Genomic DNA, 21,159 nt, shown 5'->3' on the forward strand with positions numbered 1-21,159 from the left:
TAGTCTCTTTCCCAGTCCCAAGTTCTTTCTTCCAAGTGCCTAATACCTAATAATAATCTCGTCTGTCTGCCTCTTATATGTCTCACTTCTAAGCCACGCCTTTAAGTCATGCTCTTAGGTCTTGTCTCTAAATCTGATCTCTAAGTCACACCCTTAAGTCACACACGTTTAAGTCTCACACACCCAAGGGAAAATCCTGGGTATCTAAAACAAGATGTTATCAGAGTGTGCTCAGCTGTTGTAGGCTATTGTAATCAAGTCTTTTGTTAGGGTATATGGCTCAATATGGCGGCAAGCATGATAGCCGCATTCTGTCGGCTCCCCACATGGAAGGAGGCTAGTGAGGATTCATACAGATATTGCCCTTAATCTGTCAGTCATTTAAGGGGACAGGGCCATTTATAAACAGATAAAATTAACATATAATGCCAGTCACTATATTTGGGGCACACTGTGGTGGGATCTTGGTCACTCACAAATACTTTACTGTAACTACCAGCTCTCTAATTTAAAAATGCTACATCACTCTATAAAACACAGCCATTAATAAGCCATAAACTCCCTGTTATTAGTAACTTTAACTGTGATTTTACTCTTTATCTACTTTCCTGTGTCTCTCTGACAGAGCATATTCACATCTAATCAGCTTATAGCATATGTGGCTTTACTTTCTGTGTTCTTGCATTTACATAAAACCTTGTGTATTCCTTAAGGTTGAGCTTCATTTGTGAACTGTCTTTTTCTGATAAAACAAACTTCAATTTACAAGCATGTGAACCACAATGAATATATTCATCATTCATATATCTTTGCATTATTTCTACCTTAGACTTTTCTGAGCTATTTATCTATAAATATCTGGACACAGGTTTCTTGGTGTTATGGTTTCTTTTCTGTGCGCATCCCAAATAATGAGGTTTTTCATTCAAACTGTAATTTCATATTTGAATTATCTGAAAAACACCTAAAATTTCCAAAAGATAATGTGCATTTTAATATCTATAAGGGTCTTTATTTTTTATTTTTAAGTTCTTATACCATGTGCAAGGCAGTTTTGCTAACATATGAGTCTGCATAATACTGACATCAAAGCTCTTTACATCTTGAGGGTGATCTATGTGTTAGCATCTTGCTCCTGTCATTGATATTGTCCACTGTAAGTTTTCAAGTTTAGGGTTCAGATCTCTCTCCATACCTACATTTGCATTTGAATTTCAGGATTAGCTTTCCCATTTGAACTCTAGTAGAGATGAAAGTGATATGTTATTTTCAGGAGTATTATCTCATTTTAAAACTATTCCTGATTTTTCACTTCTGTAAAAGATAGTTTTGTTTCTGAATAACAGACATGCAGATATTACATTAATTTCATTTAGTTCACTGATTTCTGTTGTAGAAAGTTACAAGAAATTTAAGGGTTTTTTTTTTTTGAAATTGTGCTGATACAATTTATCATTTTTATTTTTTTATGATTATGTGGAATTATTATACATGCTTTTATAACTTGGATATACTTATTTTTGTTGAGAGTAGGCAAAGTGACATTTTTCTTTCCTAAAAAATGAATATTACTGTGTCAAGTAGAGTGTTCTGTATATTCTTTTTAGGTTTACATGATTTTTGGTGTCCTAAATACCCTTTATTTCTCATTCAATTGACATATGTCTAGATTCACTTGTTATATAATGGTAAATTTCATATTTGATTGCAGAATTTTCCATTATTTTTGGAAGGTCTGCTTGATAATTATTGAAGGCCATTTATTTGATACATACACATTTGCAATTCTAGTATTGTTTTAATAATTTAATCATTTTGTAATATGAATTATCCATCCACATTTTATTTTATTTTACTATATTCTAGTAATTCAGGGTATCACAATATAAATATATTTTGATCATATTCACCTCCAATTCATCGGTGCCTTTATTCATTCCTTATTAACTTCCATCTATCTCTGCCTAACTTCTTGCCATATTTTACAGTTTTATTTAACAACACATTAATTCCCATTTTTGATTTTTCACTTATTCTGACTATGATGCCCTTTAGTGGAAAATGGTAGACGTACCGAGCATTCCACTCGAAGAAAACTAATTCTCCTTTTAAGATATATTTATTGGAAGAACAACAATATCAACCAATCAGACCTCCCAGAGCTCCCAGGGACTAAACCACCAACCAAGGAGTACACATGAAGGAACCCATGGCTCCAGCAGCATATGTAGTAAAAGATGGTCTTTTCATGCATCAATGAGAGGAGAAGGCCTTTTGGTCCTGAGAAGGCTGGATGTAGGGGAATGTGAAGGTGGGGAGGCAGGAATAGGTGGTTGGGCAGGGAAACACTCTCATAGAAGCTCCCTCCTTTGCCTTACAGAAGCTTGTCGATTGTATGAGTTCCCATTTGTCAATTGTTCCTTTTACAGCCTTAGCTGTTAGTGTTCTATTCAAAAAGTTTTCCCCTGTGCTGATGTGTTTGAGGCTCTTTCCCATTCTCTTTTCTATTAGATTCACCTCATCTGATCTTATGTGGATGTCCTTGATCTACTTAGACATGAGCGTTGTGCAAGGAGATAAGAATTGGTTATGTTGCATCCTTCTACATGTCAACCACCACTTGAGCCAGCACCACTTTTTGGAAATGCTGTCATTTTCCATCAGATGATTTTGGCTTCTTTGTCAAAGATCAAGTGGCCATAGGTGTGTGGGTTCATTTCTTGGTCTTCAACTCTATTGCATTATTCTACCTGCCTATCTGTGTACCAGTACCATGCAGTTTTTTTTATCACTATTGCTCTAAAGTGCACCTTGAGATCAGGGATGGTGATTCCCCAACAAGTTCTTTTATTGTTGAGAATGGTTTTCCCTACCCTGGGTTTTGTGTTAATCTAGATAAATTTGAGAATTGCTCTTTTTATCTTTGTGAAGATCTCAGTTGGAATTTTTATGGGGATTGCATTGAATCTGTAGATTGCTTTTGGTAAAATGGCCATTTTGGCATTGTTCATTCTGCCAATCCATGAACATGGGAGATCTTTCCATCTTCTGAGGTCTTCTTTGATTTCTTTCTTCAGAGACTTAAAGTTCTTCTCATACAAATATTTCACTTGTTTGCTTAGAGTCACACCAAGTTACTTTATATTATTTGTGACTGTTATAAAGGGTATTAATTGCCTAATTTCTCTCTCAGCCTATTTATTCTTTGAGTAGAGAAGACTACTGATTTTTGAGTTAATTTTATATCCAGCTACTTTGCTGACATTGTTTATCAGCTGTAGGAGTTCTCTGGTAGAATTTTTGGGGTCTCTTAATTATCCTGAATTCTTTCTCTCCTATTTGTATCCCTTTGATGTCCTTTTGTTGTCTAATTGCTCTAGATAGAACTTTGAGTCCTATATTGAATAGATAGGAAGAGACTGAGCAGCTTTGTCTTGAACCTAATTTTAGTGGGATTGCTTCAAGTTTTGCTCCATTTAGTTTGATGTTGTCTATTGGCTTGCTGTATATTGCTTTTATTATGTTTGTGTATGTCCCTTGAAATCATAATTTTTCCAAGACTTTTAGCATAGTGTTGTATTTTTTTTCAAAAGGCTTTTTTAGCATCTAATGAGATGATAGTATGGTTTTTCCTTTGAGTTTGTTTAAATAGTGGATTATGTTGAAGGATTTCCATATATTGAAACTTTATCACTGTGTGAAGCATATTTTATTGTACTGAATGAACATTTGATTCTGTTTGCCAGCATTTAACTGAGTATTTTTGTATTGATTTTCATAAGGAAAATTGGTCTGAGGTTCTCTTTCTTTTTTGGGTCTTATCAGATCGTTTATTTGAGCCTGGTTTAACTTTGGTACCTGGTATCTGTCTATAAAATCATCCATTTCATCCAGATTTTCCCATTTTTCTTGAGTATAGGCTTTTATAGTGGGATATGATGTTCGGTTTTGTTTTTTAATTTTCTCAGTTTCTGCTGTTGTCTCCCTTTTCATTTCTGATTTTATTAGGTTGCATACTGTCTGTGCACCCCTAATTAGTTTGGCTAAGATTTTATCTATGTTGTTGATTTTCTCAAAGAACCAGTTCCTGGTTTTGTTGATTCTTTGTATGGTTCTATTTCTTTCTACTTTGTTGATTTTACCCCTGAGTTTGATTGTTTTCTGCCATCTACTCCTCTTAGATGCATTTGCTTCTTTTTGTTCTACAGCTTGCAGAGGCACTGTTAAACTGCTAGTGTATGCTTTCTCCAATTTATTTATGGAGGCACTCAGAGCTATGAATTTTCTTCTTAACACTGCTTTCATAAGTTTGTGTATGCTATGCCTTAATTTTTGTTAATCTCTAAAATGTCTTTAATTCCTTTCTTTGTTTCCTCCTTGACCAAGATATCACTGAGTTGTTCAGTTTCCGTGGGTATGTGGGCTTTCTGTTGTTTTCATTGTTACTGAAAAACAACCTTAGTCATGGTAGTCCAATAGAATGCATGGGATTAATTCAATGTTCTTGTATCTGTGGAGGCATTTTTGTGTCTGATTATATGGTCAATTTTGAAGAAAGTGCTGAGAAGAACATATATTCTATTGTTTTAGGGTAAAATGTTCTGTAGATATCTGTGAAATCTATTTGGTTCATAACTTCTCTTAGTTTCACTTTGTCTCTGGTTAGTTTCTGTTTCCACCATCAGTCCATTGGTGAGAATGGGTATGGTGTGAGGTACAGTGGGTGCTTTGAGCTTCAGTGATATTTTTTTCTTTTTACAAATGCGGGTGCCTTTGTATTTGGGGCATAGATGTTCAGAATTGAGAATTCATCTTGGTGGATTTTTCCTTTCATGAGTAAGTAGTCTCCATTTTCTTCTTTTCTGATGGATTTTTGTTGAAAGTCTATTTTATGGGAAATTAGAATGGCAACTTCAGCTTGTTTCTTGGGACCATTTGCTTGAAAATTTTTTTCAGCCTTTTATTCTGAGGTAGTGTCTGTCTTTGTCACTGAGGTGTGTTTCCTGTATGCAGCAAAATCCGAGGTCCTGTTTATATATCCAGTCTGTTAGTCTCTATCTTTTTATTGGAAAATTAAGTCTATTGCTGTTGAGAGATATTAAAGACCAATGATTGTTGCTTCTTATTATTTTTTTGTTAGAGGTAAAATTATGTTTGTATGGTTTTCTTCTTTTGAGTTTGTTGTGAGAAAATTAATGTCTTGCCTTTTCTTGGGTGTAGTTTCCTTCCTTGTGTTGGAATTTTCCTTCTACTCTCCTCTATAGTGCTGGATTTGTCCAAAGATATTGTTTAAATTGTTTTGTCATGGAATATTTTGGTTTTTCCATCTATGTTAATTGAGAGTTTTGTTGGTTATTGTAGCCTGGGATGGTATTTTTGTACTCTTAGGGTCTTTATGATGCCAGCCCAAGCTCTTCTGACTTTTAACATCTCTGTTGAGAAGACTGTTTTAATTCTGATAGGTCTGCCTTTATATTTTACCTGACCTTTTTTCCTTACCAATTTTAATATTTTTTCTTTGTTCTGTATATTTGGTGTTTTGATTATTATGTGATGGGAGGAATTTTTCTGGTCCAATCTCTTTGATGTTCTACAGGCTTCTAAATTTATGGTTATCAATTTCCTTTGTTTAGGGAAGTTTTTTTTTTTCTATAATTTTGTTCAAAATGTTTATTGGCACTTTGGCTTGGGAATCATTGCATTCTTCCATACCTATTATTTTTAGGTTTGGTCTCTTTTCATTGTGTCGTGAATTTCTTGAATGTTTTGAGACAGGAGCTTTTTACTTTTTGTATTCTATTTAACTGTTGTTAAATATCTTCTATGGTATCTTCTACCCCTGAGTGTCTCTCTTCTATCTCTTTTATTCTGTTGGTTATGCTTGCATCTGTGACTCCTGTTCTCTTTCCTAGGTTTTCCATCTCATGTGTTGTCTCACTTTGTGATTTCTTTAATGTTTCTATTTTCATTTTTTGATCCTGGAAGGTTTTGTTCAATTCCTTCTCCTGTTTGATTGTGTTCTCCTATTTTTCTTTAAGGGAATTATGTTCCTCTTAAAGGAATTCTACGTGTTTACCTGTGTTCTGCATTTCTTTAAGGGAGCTATTTATGTTCTTCTTAAAGTCCTCTATCATCTTTATGAGATGGGGTATCCGGGCCTAGCTGTGGTGGGAGAACCTGATTCTGATCAGGTAGATTCTGATGATGCCAAATAGCTTTTGTTTCTGCTGCTTATGTTCTTGTGCCTGGCTCTCAACATCTGGTTATCTCTGGTGTTAATTAGCCTTGCTGTCTTTGACTGGAGCCTGTCCCTCCTATGAGCCTGGTTATGTTGTACCTCCATGGGTATGTGAGGGTATCTGGAGAACCTGTTTTGTAAGCCTGGCTATGTCAGAATTCCTTGGAGTCAAGCTATCTCTGGGTGTGGTTTGAGTGGGTTGAGAGGCAGAGCACAATAGCTGCTCCCAGGCACAGGTGCCACCCAGAAGGAACTTGTGTCTCTGGCTGGGCAAGATTCCCTGGGACCCTAGGCCAGGTATTGTCACAGGGGTTAGAGCCTCACATGATAACCTGGGTATGTTAGAACTTCTGGAAGTCAAGTTCTCTCTGGGTGTGGGTGGAGTGGATGAAAAATCTGCTTGATGAATGCAAGTGCAAACTGAGAGTAATGTGTCTCCAGGGAGAGATTTTATGTACTGCCTTGTGATCCTGTGTGTGTCAGAACTTCTAGATGACAAACTGTCTCTGGGAGTGGGTGAGGTGGGTGGGAAGCCATTTCTTTACCTCCTTTATTCTTTGTTTTTAATCAAATAATCTATTTTTTTTCACTTTTTACTGGTTCTTTGGGGATTTCACATCATGCATTTCAATCCACTTCATGTCTCCCTCCCCTCATACTTGCCCTCTACTCCTGTAATCTCCCCCTAACTCAGAGAAAAAAAAATATCTTATTGGAAAAGCTGTAGTGTGTCAGAGTGTCACTCAGTAAAACTTTTGGTCTATACTTTTTTGCTTGCAAATGTTCATTTCAATGACGTGTTGGTCTGGTACAAGGACTCAGTCTTATGCTACTCTATCTATACTGGAACATCACTGGGATTCTTCTTAGATATCTTATTGTTGTCTCATTTCATGGAGACCCTAGAGTTTTGCATCTGTAAGGCCTCCCATTCAAGCACTCCAACTGTTTATGAATAAAGTAGATGTTGTGCTGGGTCAATTAAAAGCCCTGGATCTGGGCCTGAGAAGCATCTGAGAAAATCAGCCCACTGCTGTCTCACATCCTAGGGGCTGGCTTTCCAACAACACCCTCTACCAGGGCCAGCTTTACCCTGCTGCCCAGGTGAGGTGCAGGGCCCAGTCTGCCAAGTTTTGCAGCAGGGTAGGGGCCTGGACAGTTCTCCAGCTCTAATGACCTTGGTGGATTGGGAAGCAGCTTTCCTTCATTTGTGGCAAGGAGAAAAAGACTGAAGAACATCTCTCCCTTGCCCATATCACCACATGTCAGACAAGTAGCAAGGCCAGCTCTCTCATACTCACACACTTGAGCCCAGCTCACCTATGCCCCTGCCATCAACATCAGCTCTAATATGATGCCAAGTTAAGTTATAGGACCCACTCTCCAGAGCCCTGCAGCAGTAAAGGGCAGAAACAGCTCTTCTACTCTCATGACTCCATCAAGGCCAACTCTCCTATTCATTGCTGGAGCTGAGAAAAATAGAGAGGGAACGGGATCTCTTCCTTACCCATGCCACTGTATAGCATACAAAAAGGCATGCCCAGCTCTCCCATGCTCATGCTAAGGCTGGCTCACCTTCAACCCCCACATCCAGGGCCAGTTCTACTGTGCTATTCAAGGAAGGTGCAGGGGGTGCTCTCCTGAATGCTGTAGCAGATGAGGGGATGGGACATCTCTTACTCTGATGATCTCTGAGCCAGTTCCTGTCTGCCATATGTGGCAAGGAGAAAGGTGGGGGTCATCTCACCCTTGACAATGTTACCATAAAGAAGACAAATAGAAAGGCCAGTTCTCCCATGCTCATGCCCTTGGCCTGCTCATCTATACCCCATCCATCCTTATCAGTTCTACTGTGCTGCTCAGGTGAGGAGCAGAGTCTGCTTTCCAGCGTGGTGCAACTGGTGAGGGTCAGGGACAACTCTCCTGTGCTCATAACCCCAGGGCCATGTTTCCCACTTGCCTTAGGTGGTATGGTTTGAGGCAGGAAGAGGGTATCTCTCCCTCATCTATACCACCAGAAGTGAGACAACTGATAAGGCCAGGTCTCCCACATTCATATCCCTGGGGACATCTCATTCACAACTTCCACAATGTGTGAGGCCACTCTCCAAAGTACTACAGGTGGATAGGGTGGGATCAGCTATCTTAATCTTATGCCCCAATGGCCAGCTCTCCCAAAATGCCCAGGTTATTAGTGTAGCCAGTTCTGCACTGTCATCAGAGATCAACATATTCCCAGGTTTCAGCTCAAACCAGGGATATCTGCTTGGCTTTTTGGTAGTAAGGGACCCCTGTTGCATCAGGGGCAGAGACCTTTATGTCAGCCCCATTGGCAGTAAAAGTCAGGACCCTGCCATAATCCCAGTTGGCATTACCAACCACTCATATCAGGCTGTTCTTTGCCTAGACTTTCCAGTTCTGCCTCTCTTTATTGGGTTCACATTCGTGTTTCTCTTTTTCTTCCATTTCCTCTCCAATTACATGCCCCTCTTAGATATTCTAGAGGGTTTTTGAGTGTCTGGGGTCATCACAGAAGTGTCTCAGCAGTGCTATGCCCCTCTCATGCATTATGGAACTAGGCAAGTCCATTCAGGGCATGATCTGATTCCCTAGACCTGCATAACACCAGAATGGTTGTCACAGGCTAGCTCGCTGACAAGGATCCACTTTCATAGTAACACTGTTGCTCTGTAGTAGAGCTTGAGGTCAAGGATGGTGATCACCCCCAGAATTTCTTAAACATGAGATTTTTTTTTTTTTTTGCTATCCTAGGTTTTTTGTTTTTCCATGTGAAATTGAGAATTCCTCTTTCCATGTTCGTGAAGAATTGTGTTGGAATTTTGATGGGGATTGCATTGAATTTGATAGATTGTTTTTGGTAGGATAGCCATTTTTACTATGTTAATACTACCAGTCCCTGAACATGAGAGATTTCTGCATTTTCTGAGTTTTTCTTAAATTTCTTTCTTGAGGCTCGACCCTCCTCCAGTCTGAGGCCTGCGGGTAAGTGCACCCAGGAGCCCCCCAGACACATTCTGGGGGATCCATAGAACCCATAGCCAGCGCTAGCACGCCCCGTCCGCCGCTCGCCCCTCCTGCAGTCTGAGGCCTGCGGGTAAGTGCACCCAGGAACCCCCAGACACATTCTGGGGGATCCATAGAACACATAGCCAGCGCTAGCACGCCCCGTCCGCCGCTCGCCCCTCCTGCAGTCTGAGGCCTGCGGGTAAGTGCACCCAGGAGCCCCCCAGACACATTCTGGGGGATCCATAGAACCCATAGCCAGCGCTAGCACGCCCTGTCCACTGCTCGCCCCTCCTGCAGTCTGAGGCCTTCGGATAAGTGCACCCAGGAGTCCCCCAGACACATTCTGGGGGATCCATAGAACCCATAGCCAGCACTAGCACGCTCCTTCTGCTGCTCGCCCCCCCTCCGGTCTGAGGCCTGCAAGGTCTGAGTCCCAGACCAGACCTCTACCAGGTCTGCAGTTGTGTGGACCCCGGATTCCACCTGAGACATACTGGAAGGTCCGCTCAACCCAGAGCCACAGAGGAACAACTGAACTCAGAGTGTCAGACAACATACCCTGAGATATCCAAGAGGAGACACTGCACCCAGAACAGCAGACATCTAGCTGGACTGCTACCTTGGAGGCACCATATCCTGAGGCATCCTAGAGATACCACTGTAATCAGGGCAGCTGGAAAAAAACCACAAAGACATCTGGACTCCTAGAAGACCAAACAAAAGCGAGACAACTGGAAAGACAGGCTTCAATCAGAGACAGAAGTACAGGTAGCACTAGAATTAACCAGATGGCAAAAGGCAGGCGCAAGAACGTAAGCAACAGAAACCAAAGTTACATGGCATCATCAGAACCCAGTTCCCCAATCATAGCAAGCCCTGAACACCCCATCACACCAGAAAAGCAGGATTCAGAATTAAAATCACTTCTCATGATGATGATAGAGGACTTTAAGAAAGACATAAATAACACTCTCAAAGAACAGATAGAAACCCTTAGAGAGGAAACACAAAAATCCCTTAAGGAATTACAAGAAAATGCAACCAAACAGGAGAAGGAATTAAACAAAACCATGCAGGATCTAAAAACGGAAGTAGAAACAATAAAGAAATCACAAAGGGAGAACACCCTGGAGATAGAAAACTTAAAAAAACGATCAGGAGTCATAGATACAAGTATTACCAACAGAATACAAGAGATGGAAGAGAGAATCTCATGTGCAGAAGATACCATGGAAAACATAGACACAACTGTCAAAGAAAATGCAAAATACAAAAAGCTACTAACCCAAAATATACAAGAAATCCAAGACACAATGAGAAGGCCAAACCTAAGGATAATAGGAATAGATGAGGGGGAAGACTCCCAACTTAAAGGACCAGTAAATATTCTCAACAAAATTATAGAGGAAAACTTACCTAACCTAAAGAAAGAGATGTCCATAAATATACAAGAAGCCTACAGAACTCCAAATAGTTTAGACCAGAAAAGAAATACTTCCTGCCACATAATAGTCAAAACATCAAATGTACAAAACAAAGAAAAAATACTAAAAGCAGTAAGGGAAAAAGGCAAAGTAACATATAAAGGCAGACCTATAAGAATTACACCAGACTTCTCACCAGAGACCATAAAAGCCAGAAGATCCTGGACTGATATCATACAGACCCTAAAAGAACATAAATGTCAGCCCAGACTACTATACCCAGCAAAACTGTCAATCATTATTGATGGAGAAACCAAAATATTCCATGACAAATCCAAATTTACACAGTATCTCAACACAAACCCAGCACTTCAAAGGATAATTGGTGGAAAACTCCATCACAAGGAGGGAAACTACAACCTGGAAAAAGCAGGAAAGTAATCTTCCAAAAACCGTAAAAGAAGGTAGAAACACAAACATATCCCCACTGCCAATAACAAAAATAACAGGAAACAACACTCATTTTTCCTTAATATCTCTTAATATCAATGGACTCAATTCTCCAGTAAAAAGACATAGACTATCAGACTGGATACGTAATCAGGACCCAACATTTTGCTGCATTCAGGAAACGCACCTCTGTGGAAAGAACAGACACTACCTCAGAGTAAAAGGTTGGAAAACAATCTTCCAAGCAAATGGTCCCAAGAAACAAGCTGGAGTAGCGATTCTAATATCAAATAAAATCAGTTTTCAACCAGAAGTAATCAAAAAAGATAAAGAAGGACACTTCATATTCATCAAAGGAAAAATGTACCAACAGGAACTTGCAATTCTCAACATCTATGCCCCAAATGTAAGGGCACCCACATACATAAAAGACACTTTACTAAAACTTAAAGCATACATTGCACCCTACACAATAATAGTGGGAGATTTCAACACCCCACTCTCAGCTATGGACAGGTCATGGAAACAGAAACTAAATCGAGACACAATGAAACTAACAGAAGTTATGAACCAATTGGACTTAACTGACATCTATAGAACATTTCACCCTAAAACAAAAGAATATATCTTCTTCTCAGCACCTCATGGTGCCTTCTCCAAAATAGACCATATAATTGGTCACAAAACAGGCCTCAACAGATACAAAAAGATTGAAATAATCCCCAGCACCTTATCAGACCACCATGGAATAAGACTTGTCTTTGACATGGACAAAAACATCAGAAAACTGACATACACTTGGCAACTGAACAATGCTCTACTCAATGACAACTTGGTCAAGGAAGAAATTAAGAAAGAAATTAAAGACTTTTTAGATTTAAATGAAAATGAGGACACATCATATCAAAACATGTGGGACTCATTGAAAGCAGTACTAAGAGGAAAAATCATAGCTCTAAGTGCTCACAAAAAGAAAGTGGAAAGAGCATACATCAACAACTTGACAGCAAACCTGAAAGCATTAGAACAAAAAGAAGCTAGTATACCCAAGAGGAGTAGACGGCAGGAAATAGTCAAACTCAGGGCTGAAATCAACCAAGTCGAAACAAAAAGAACTATACAAAATATCAACAAAACCAGGAGCTGGTTCTTTGAGAAAATCAACAAGATAGACAAACCCTTAGCCAGACTAACCAAAGGGTGCAGAGACAGCATTCAAATTAATAAAATCAGAACTGAAAAGGGAGACATAACAACAGAAACAGAGGAAATTAAAAAAATTATCAGATCCTACTACAAAGGCCTATACTCAACAAAATTGGAAAATCTGGAGGAAATGGACAATTTTCTAGATAGATACCAGGTACCAAAGTTAAACGAGGAGCAGATAAACCACCTAAACAGTCCCATAACGCCTAAAGAAATAGACACAGTCATTAAAAATCTTCCCACCAAAAAATGTCCGGGGCCAGATGGTTTCAGTGCAGAATTCTTTCAGACCTTCAAGGAAGACCTAATACCAATCCTCTTCAACTTATTCCATCGAATAGAAACAGAAGGAACACTACCCAATTCATTCTATGAAGCTACCATTACACTCATACCTAAACCACAGAAAGACCCAACAAAGAAAGAGAACTACAGACCAATCTCTCTTATGAATATTGATGCAAAAATACTCAATAAAATTCTCGCAAACCAAATCCAACAACACATCAAAACAATTATCCATCAAGATCAAGTAGGCTTTATCCCAGGAATGCAGGGATGGTTCAATATTCGGAAATCCATCAATGTAATCCACTACATAAATAAACTCAGAGAGAAAAACCACATGGTCATATCACTAGATGCTGAGAAAGCATTTGACAAAATTCAACATCCCTTCATGTTAAAAGTCTTGGAAAGATCAGGAATACAAGGCCCATATCTAAACATAGTAAAAGCAATATACAGCAAGCCAGTAGCCAACATCAAACTAAATGGAGAGAAACTGGAAGCAATCCCACTAAGATCAGGGACTAGGCAAGGCTGCCCACTCTCACCTTACCTATTCAATATAGTACTGGAAGTCTTAGCTAGAGCAATTAGACAACAAAAGGAAGTCAAAGGGATACAAATAGGAAAGGAAGAAGTCAAAATTTCACTATTTGTGGATGACATGATAGTATACTTAAGTGAACCTAAAACTTCCACCAGAGAACTCCTAAACCTGATAAACAACTTTAGCAATGTGGCTGGATATAAAATCAACTCAAACAAATCAGTAGCCTTCCTCTACTCAAAGGATAAACAGGCAGAGAAAGAAATCAGGGAAATGACACCCTTCACAATAGCCACGAATAAAATAAATTATCTTGGAGTGAATCTAACAAAGCAAGTGAAAGATCTGTATGACAAGAACTTCAAGTCTCTCAAGAAAGAAATTGAAGAACATCTCAGAAGATGGAAAGATCTCCCATGCTCCTGGATTGGCAAGATTAATTTAGTAAAAATGGCTATCCTGCCAAAAGCAATCTACAGATTCAATGCAATACCCATCAAAATTCCAAATCAATTCTTCATAGAGATAGAAAAAGCAATTTACAAATTTATTTGGAATAACAAAAAACCTAGGATAGCGAGAACTATTCTCAACAATAAAAGAACCTCTGGGGGAATCACCATCCCTGACCTCAAACTGTACTACAGAGCAGTAGTGATAAAAACTGCTTGGTATTGGTACAGAGACAGAAAGGACGATCAATGGAACAGAATTGAAGACCCAGAAATGACCCCGCATACCTATGGTCACTTGATCTTTGACAAGGGAGCTAAATTCATCCAGTGGAAAAAGGACAGCATTTTCAACAAGTGGTGCTGGCTCAACTGGAGGTCAACATGTAGAAGAATGCAAATTAATCCATTCTTATCTCCTTGCACAAAGCTCAACTCCAAGTGGATAAAGGACCTTCACATAAAGCCAGGTACACTGAAAATATTAGAAGAGAAGTTGGGGAAGACCCTCGAATACCTAGGCACAGGGGAAAAGTTCCTGAACAGAACACCAATGGCTTATGCTCTAAGATCAAGAATCGACAAATGGGACCTCATCAAATTGCAAAGCTTCTGTAAGGCAAAGGACACTGTCAACAAGACAAAACGGCAACCAACAGATTGGGAAAAGATCATTACCAATCCTACATCTGATAGGGGGCTAATATCTAATATTTACAAAGAACTCAAGAAATTAGACGCCAAACAACAAAATAACCCCATTAAAAAATGGGGTACAGAGCTAAACAAAGAATTCTCAACTGAGGAAACTCAAATGGCCGAGAAGCACCTTAAGAAATGTTCAACATCCTTAGTCATCAGGGAAATGCAAATCAAAACAACACTGAGATACCACCTCACACCAGTCAGAATGGCTAAGATCAAAAACTCAGGTGATAGTAGATGCTGGCGAGGATGTGAAGAAAGAGGAACACTCCTGCATTGTTGGTGGGGTTGCAAGCTGGTACAACCACTTTGGAAGTTAGTCTGGCGGTTCCTCAGAAAATTGGACATAGCACTACCTGAGGACCCAGCTATACCACTCCTGGGTATATACCCAGAAAATGCCTCAACAAATAACAAAGACATATGCTCCACTATGTTCATAGCAGCCCTATTTATAATAGCCAGAAGCTGGAAAGAACCCAGATGCCCTTCAACAGAGGAATGGATACAAAAAATGTGGTACATTTACACAATGGAATATTACTCAGCTATTAAAAATAATGAATTCGAGAAATTCTTAGGTAAATGGATGGATCTAGAAAATATCATCCTGAGTGAGGTAACCCAATCACAAAAGAACACACAGGGTATTTACTCACTGATAAGCGGAGATTAGCCCAAAAGTTTGAAACAACAAAGATTCAACTACCAGAAGACACGAAGCTCATGAAGAAGAAAGAACAAGTGAGGATGCCTAGGTCTTTCTTAGAAGGAGTAACTAAATACCCAAGGGAGCAAATATGGAGGCACAGTGTGGGTCAGAATCATAAGGGGGGGTTGTAGGGAGACCATTGTGTCTGGGTATTCATTCCATAGGCAGTCACCAAAAATAGACGCTGATAGGGATGTCAGGATGGGAAAGCTGACAGCAGCCTGATAAGGCTGTCTCCTTAGAGGTCTCTCAGAGTCGGACATACCCAGAGACAGATACCCACAGCTATCCATTAATCTGATCAAAGTTCCCAATGGAGGAGTTAGAGAGTAAATTGAGGGAACCGTGAACCATACGGGCTGGTGGCCCTGTGAGGAGAGCAAGAATACCAACCAGCCAGAGCTCCCCAGGGTCTAAACCACCAGCCCAGGTGCACATAGGGAGAGACACATGACTCCAGCTGTATATGTAGGGGAGGATGGCCCTGTTGGGCATAGGTGGGAGACAAGATCATTGGTACCCTGAAGGCTGAGCACTGAGGGGGGGGAATCTGAGGGTGGGGAGGGAGGCTGGGGGTAGGTGGGTAACACCTTCATAGAGGCAGGAGGAGGGGGGATGGGATAAGGGGTTCCTGGGTGGTGGGGGAAATATGGTAAGGGAATAAAATTTGAAATGTAAATATTATATCGAATAAAAGAGGGGAAATATAGAAAAGCAGTTAGAACCAACATTCTTAATAAAATGTCAGCCCTCTTTAAAAAAAAAAAACTATCTTGATACTAAAATTTGTTTTGAGAATTGTATATTGCAGAATGATCAGCCTTGGTGTATCTACTCAACAAGCAAGCTGGGCAGACCTGCTCAAACCTCTGAGGTCCGTGAATTCCATCTGGAGGCAGCGAAGACACAGCATCAGAGGATTGTCAACTTGCTCTCCCCCCCCACTCCTCTTCTAATATCTCAACGCCCATAATCAGCTTGAAGAAGCTAATGATGAGTCAGCGCCCCTATTCCCTGGGCATGGGGACTAAGGTGGTAAATGTTGGGCTGTCTCCCTAGGGAAAAGTAGTGGTTTTGTCGGAATAGAGAGGATTAGCTAGGGTTTATTGCATAGCCATAACCTATTAGTAGAAATCTGTATAATTAATATCAAGATGAAGATATAAATTCTTAAATGGCACCAATTTACTTTGTTTACAAATTTTAAGGTTTTCATTGGCATGAGCTTCTTAGTGATATAAGAGTGAGATGAATATTGTTACTCTCATAGGCATTGTACCAGTATAACACACTTAGGAATACAAAGCTTAGACCCAGTCCTTCTTTAACTTTTTTAACTGATTTGAGATGGTCAGCCTGTGAGTTAAGGGACTATAGCAAATTCATGACTTTGAGTTTATTATAAGGGTGTTCTCTATGTTTTATTTAGAAATAGCTGAGTGGAGTTAACAGGCAACAGTCCAGATTACCTTACATGGATAGCTGGTTTTCAAAACATCAGAAATCCTTAGAATTGACATGACAAACATTTCAGTATTAATGTTCATTTTCATTAGAGACCTGTCTGCTCCGGACAGCTTCCTATGTTAAATTCTAAGAAGAAATTGAGCATCCTTGGAGTTACTCCAGTTGTGGTGAGACAGCCACTAGGCAAGAATTGCCACTTTCCTTCTACAGACAAATTACTGTCCAGAAAAGGACACACTTGCAGAATAGTCGACTGATTATATCTGCCTAGACAGAGTAATCAGCCCTTAATAATTCTGCAGCACTAAGGTCTGTCAGATGATCCTGGGCCAGAAGGCAGAAGAACAGATGCTCCAACGTTTTGAAGTAGAGCGAGTGTCCAGGTGTTCAGAGGTCTCTATAAATTGGCTAAGTTTTAGAAGCTATGCTTTGTGCTTCCCACAATTATAGTCAACTCAGTCATTCTGGATTTCTGATGGGGTTGAAAACTTCTAGCTATTTACTTTGAGAGAAAAGATCTGAGTGTATGGTCATCAGCTGACATTCATCCTAAAGCCAAGGAAAAAGCCAGGTTCAGAACTAAGTGTTTTAGTTAGGATAGATGACAGAGGTGCTGGTTAGTCAACAAAAGGATGGACTGGGTATTAGGACTATCTTGTACCTCACTGGTACAAATAGGCATAATTATGCTCTAATTGTATTTTGAGAGAAAAGTTTCCTTTTAACAGGAAGGGTGATGTGTAGGAGGAGCTAAGGTGGGAGGAGTACTGAGAGGAAGAAAAGGAGTAAGAAGAGGAGAAGAAGAAGGAGAGGAGAAGCTAGGTGATGAAAGAGAGATAGAGGGGGGAGACAGGGAAGCAGATGTTCATGTATCTCCACCAGTCAAAGATAGTTGATATATCTAGGTTGGGTAGTGGGTTACACCTCTGATTGAACAATACCAAACTTATAAAGCCTATGATTAACATTTCTTAAAAAAATGTATAAATGCAAAAAGGAAAAGGGGGCATGGGATAGGGGTTTTCTAAGGGGGGGGGAATGGGGAAACAGGATGGTATCTGAAGTGTAAATGAAAGATCTAATAAAAAAAAACAATAAAAAAAAACAATAAAAAAAAATTTCTTTCTTGAGAGACTTCAAGTTCCTGTCATATGGATCTTTTACATAATTGCTTTGAGTTACAGCAAGATATACTATATAATTTGTGACCATTGTGAAGGGTGTTGTTTCCATATTTTCTTTCTCAGCCTGTTTATCAACTGCATAAGAGAAAGCTACTGATTTGTTTGAGTTAATTTTATATCCAGTCACTTTGCTGAAGTTGTTCATCAGCTGCAGAACTTCTCTGATAGAATTTTTTGGGCCCCAGCTGGCACCACTGAGGTGGCCCACCAGGAGGCAAGCTGAAGGAATCATTTCTAATACCTCCTGCTACAGACAGGAGCCTGATATAACTGTCTCTGGAGAGGCTATGCCAGAGCATGACAAAAGAATATATTTAATTAAGGATTTTTTACAGAAATCTACTTTCATATGATTAGAAGCAGCAGAAAAGTGGCTGGAGAGATAGCTCAGCAGCTAAGAGCATTGATTGCTCTTCCTGAGTCCAATTCCCAGCAACCACATGGTGGCTCTCAACCCTCTGTAATGAGATCAAGTGCACTCTTCTAGTGTGTGTTTGAAGACAGCTAAAATGTACTCATATGAATTAAAAATAAATAAATCTTAAAACTAAAAACAATGATTAACAAAAGTAGCTGCCATAACTTCTTGTGTCAAAGCAATTGCAGAGGCAATGGTGCTAGCAATTAATGTAATTAAAGCTGTTATACCAGCAATAATCAAGGCCACTACCCTCTTGCTTCTGCTTAAAGCCTGACTCACTCCTTCCAGTACTTGCAAGGTTTTTTTCAGAATATCAAGGTTCTGTGATACTCAGAGCACTAAAACAAAAGCTGGTTGATAGACCTCTGTAACTGACATGCTCGATTTCAAAACACAGACACAATTAGAAGGTGTACAATCAATACAACATTAAATATGTAGAAAAAACAAAATTTTAACTTGACAAATAAAAGAGCCTTAATACATGTGCTAATACCTGTTTGAAATCCAGATCCTGTCCCAACTATACCTCTTGCTAACATAACATCACAGAGAACTGCAGCTAACTTCCAAATATGTCTTTGAAAATGTCGCCAAGCAGTGGTAGCATTCGCCTTTAATCCCAGCACTTGGGAGGCAGAGGAAGGCAGATTTCTGAGTTTGAGGCCAGCCTGGTCTACAGAGTGAGTTCCAGGAAAGCCAGGGCTACACAGAGAAACCCTGTCCTGAAAAAGAAAGAAAGAAAGAAAGAAAGAAAGAAAGAAAGAAAGAAAGAAAGAAAGAAAGACAGAAAAGCAGAAAGACAGAAAGATGGAAAGAAAGAAAATGTTCAGAACCAGACTTCCAAATGAAGACTGTTATTTCCACATTGGATTGATTTCTAGACCAGTCCATGATTGAGTCTAAATAACTGGTCACAATAAGAACAACACAATATTCATTATAACTTCTCTTTTTGAATCTCTGCTCCACCAGATCTAAAAACTTGAGGCAAGGAAGTTTGTCCCATCAGGGGTATAAGTAAGCAATGGTGTGTCGGGAACTTATATCCCATACAGCTTCCTAGTCACCATTGTCAGGGCACTCAGCAAGCTCACAGGTCAGTATAATTTTTTTTTTTTTTGTCATGGCATCAGCATGTCTCACCAGTTGCTCTGGCAGCAACCATGTTCCTTCAGTATCCTTCAGAAATTACACAAAAATTCCCTCGTCCCCATATTTAATACCTGATCAAGATCATGCCTTATGCCAGTAAGTGGATCCTTCCCTTTCACCTATGCATAAGAATGCCTAGTAGTGGAGCACCATAGACACTCAGCAGAAAGTTCCTTGGCATCCAAACATTTAAAAAAAATTAAAATAAAAGTACATGACTTTAAAAAAATGTGGTGTACGGAGATAAATCTCCCCCTCTTTTTATTTTATGAAGATATTGTTTTAAAGTTCCATGGGCCCCTTCTGCAGTCTCTTGTCCTTGGCAATTACAAAGAATCCCAGTAAGATGGGTAATGTTAAATTGTTGCCAAAAAGTCTCAAATGTTTGACTGTGATAGCCAGTTCCATTATCTGTTTGTTTGTTTGTTTGTTTTTATTTTTCTTTTGTTTTTATTATTGAATACTTTATCTACATTTCAGATGTTATCTTTTATCCCAATTCCACCTTCCCAGAAACCCTTAACCCATCCTATTAATCATTTAGCAAAAAAAAAAAAAAAAAAAAAAAATGTTACTAATGTGTTGAATATACAAGAAGATTTAGGCTTTTGGAAGAAAGAATTGATGCTCTTTATCCTATTCAAATTATTGAAAGGAGTTTCAGAATTTAACAGTAAGGAACCATCTCAAGTGTCAGGTCAAATACCATTGGATTCATGTTAATTCTACAATTTACAGTAGTACTCATTATAATTAGGAAAATGTTTACAGACACTTGCAGTGTATTTGGCATAATTCTAACACCTCTCTGGATGTTTTAACTTTACATAGTGAATTTATGAATTTCAAGAATGCTGCTCTGGCCCTGGCCCTGATACCAGTGGCTGGAGCAATCTCCCAGCCGATCTGCTCCCCTCTAGAAACTGAGTCCGGAGGCACCCTAGGAAGGTCACGGACCACAGAGCAGCAAGTAGGAGAACCCACACACCACCCTAGGCCTTAGGAGCACAACCAGCAGTAGGGAGCCCCCAGAGGGCACCTGGCATCCTGCCCCTGCCCCTGCCCCTGCCCCTGCCCCTGGCCCTGCCCCTGCCCCTGCCCCTGCCCCTGCCCCTGCCCCTGCCCCTGCCCCTGCCCCTGCCCCTGCCCCTGCCCCTGCCCCTGCCCCTGCCCCTGCCCCTGCGGAGAGTCACTCCCCTTCTGCTACCAGTGGCTGGAGCCATCTCCCAGCAGATCTGATCACCCCTGGAAACTGAGTCCAGAGGCACCCTAGGGAGGTCATGGACTGCAGAGCTGCAGAGGTACCCAAGAGAGGTCAAGGACCACAGAGCTGCAGTTATCTTAGAGAGGACACAGCCCACAGAGCTGCAGAGCAGGGGATACCATATCCTGGAGCATCATAGGGGAGCAACTACATTCAGAGCAGCAAACACCTAGCTGGTCTACTACCTTGGAGACACCATATCCTGAAATATCTTAGAGGAGCCACTGTACCTAGAGCAGCTGGAGCTCAGGATTATAAAGTCATCCGGACCCCGAGGAGTTCTGACACAACCAAGATAACTGGAAAGGCAGACTCCAGTCAGAATCAGTGAGTGCCAGTAGTACTACAGCTAACCAAATGGCAACAGGAAAGTATAAGAATGTAAACAACAGAAACCAAAGTTATTTCGCATCACCAGAACGCAGTTCTCCCACCAGAGCAAGTCCTGAACACCACATCACACCAGAAAAGCAGGATTCAGAATTAAAATCACTTCTCATGATGATGATGGAGGACTTCAAAAAGGACATTAATACTCTCAGAGAATTTGAGGAGAACACAGGTAAACAGGTAAAAGCCCTTAAGAGAATGCAAGAAAACATAACCAAACAGGTGA

This window comes from Arvicanthis niloticus, chromosome 1, assembly GCF_011762505.2.
Source record: "Arvicanthis niloticus isolate mArvNil1 chromosome 1, mArvNil1.pat.X, whole genome shotgun sequence".
NCBI classification, from domain to species: domain Eukaryota; kingdom Metazoa; phylum Chordata; class Mammalia; order Rodentia; family Muridae; genus Arvicanthis; species Arvicanthis niloticus.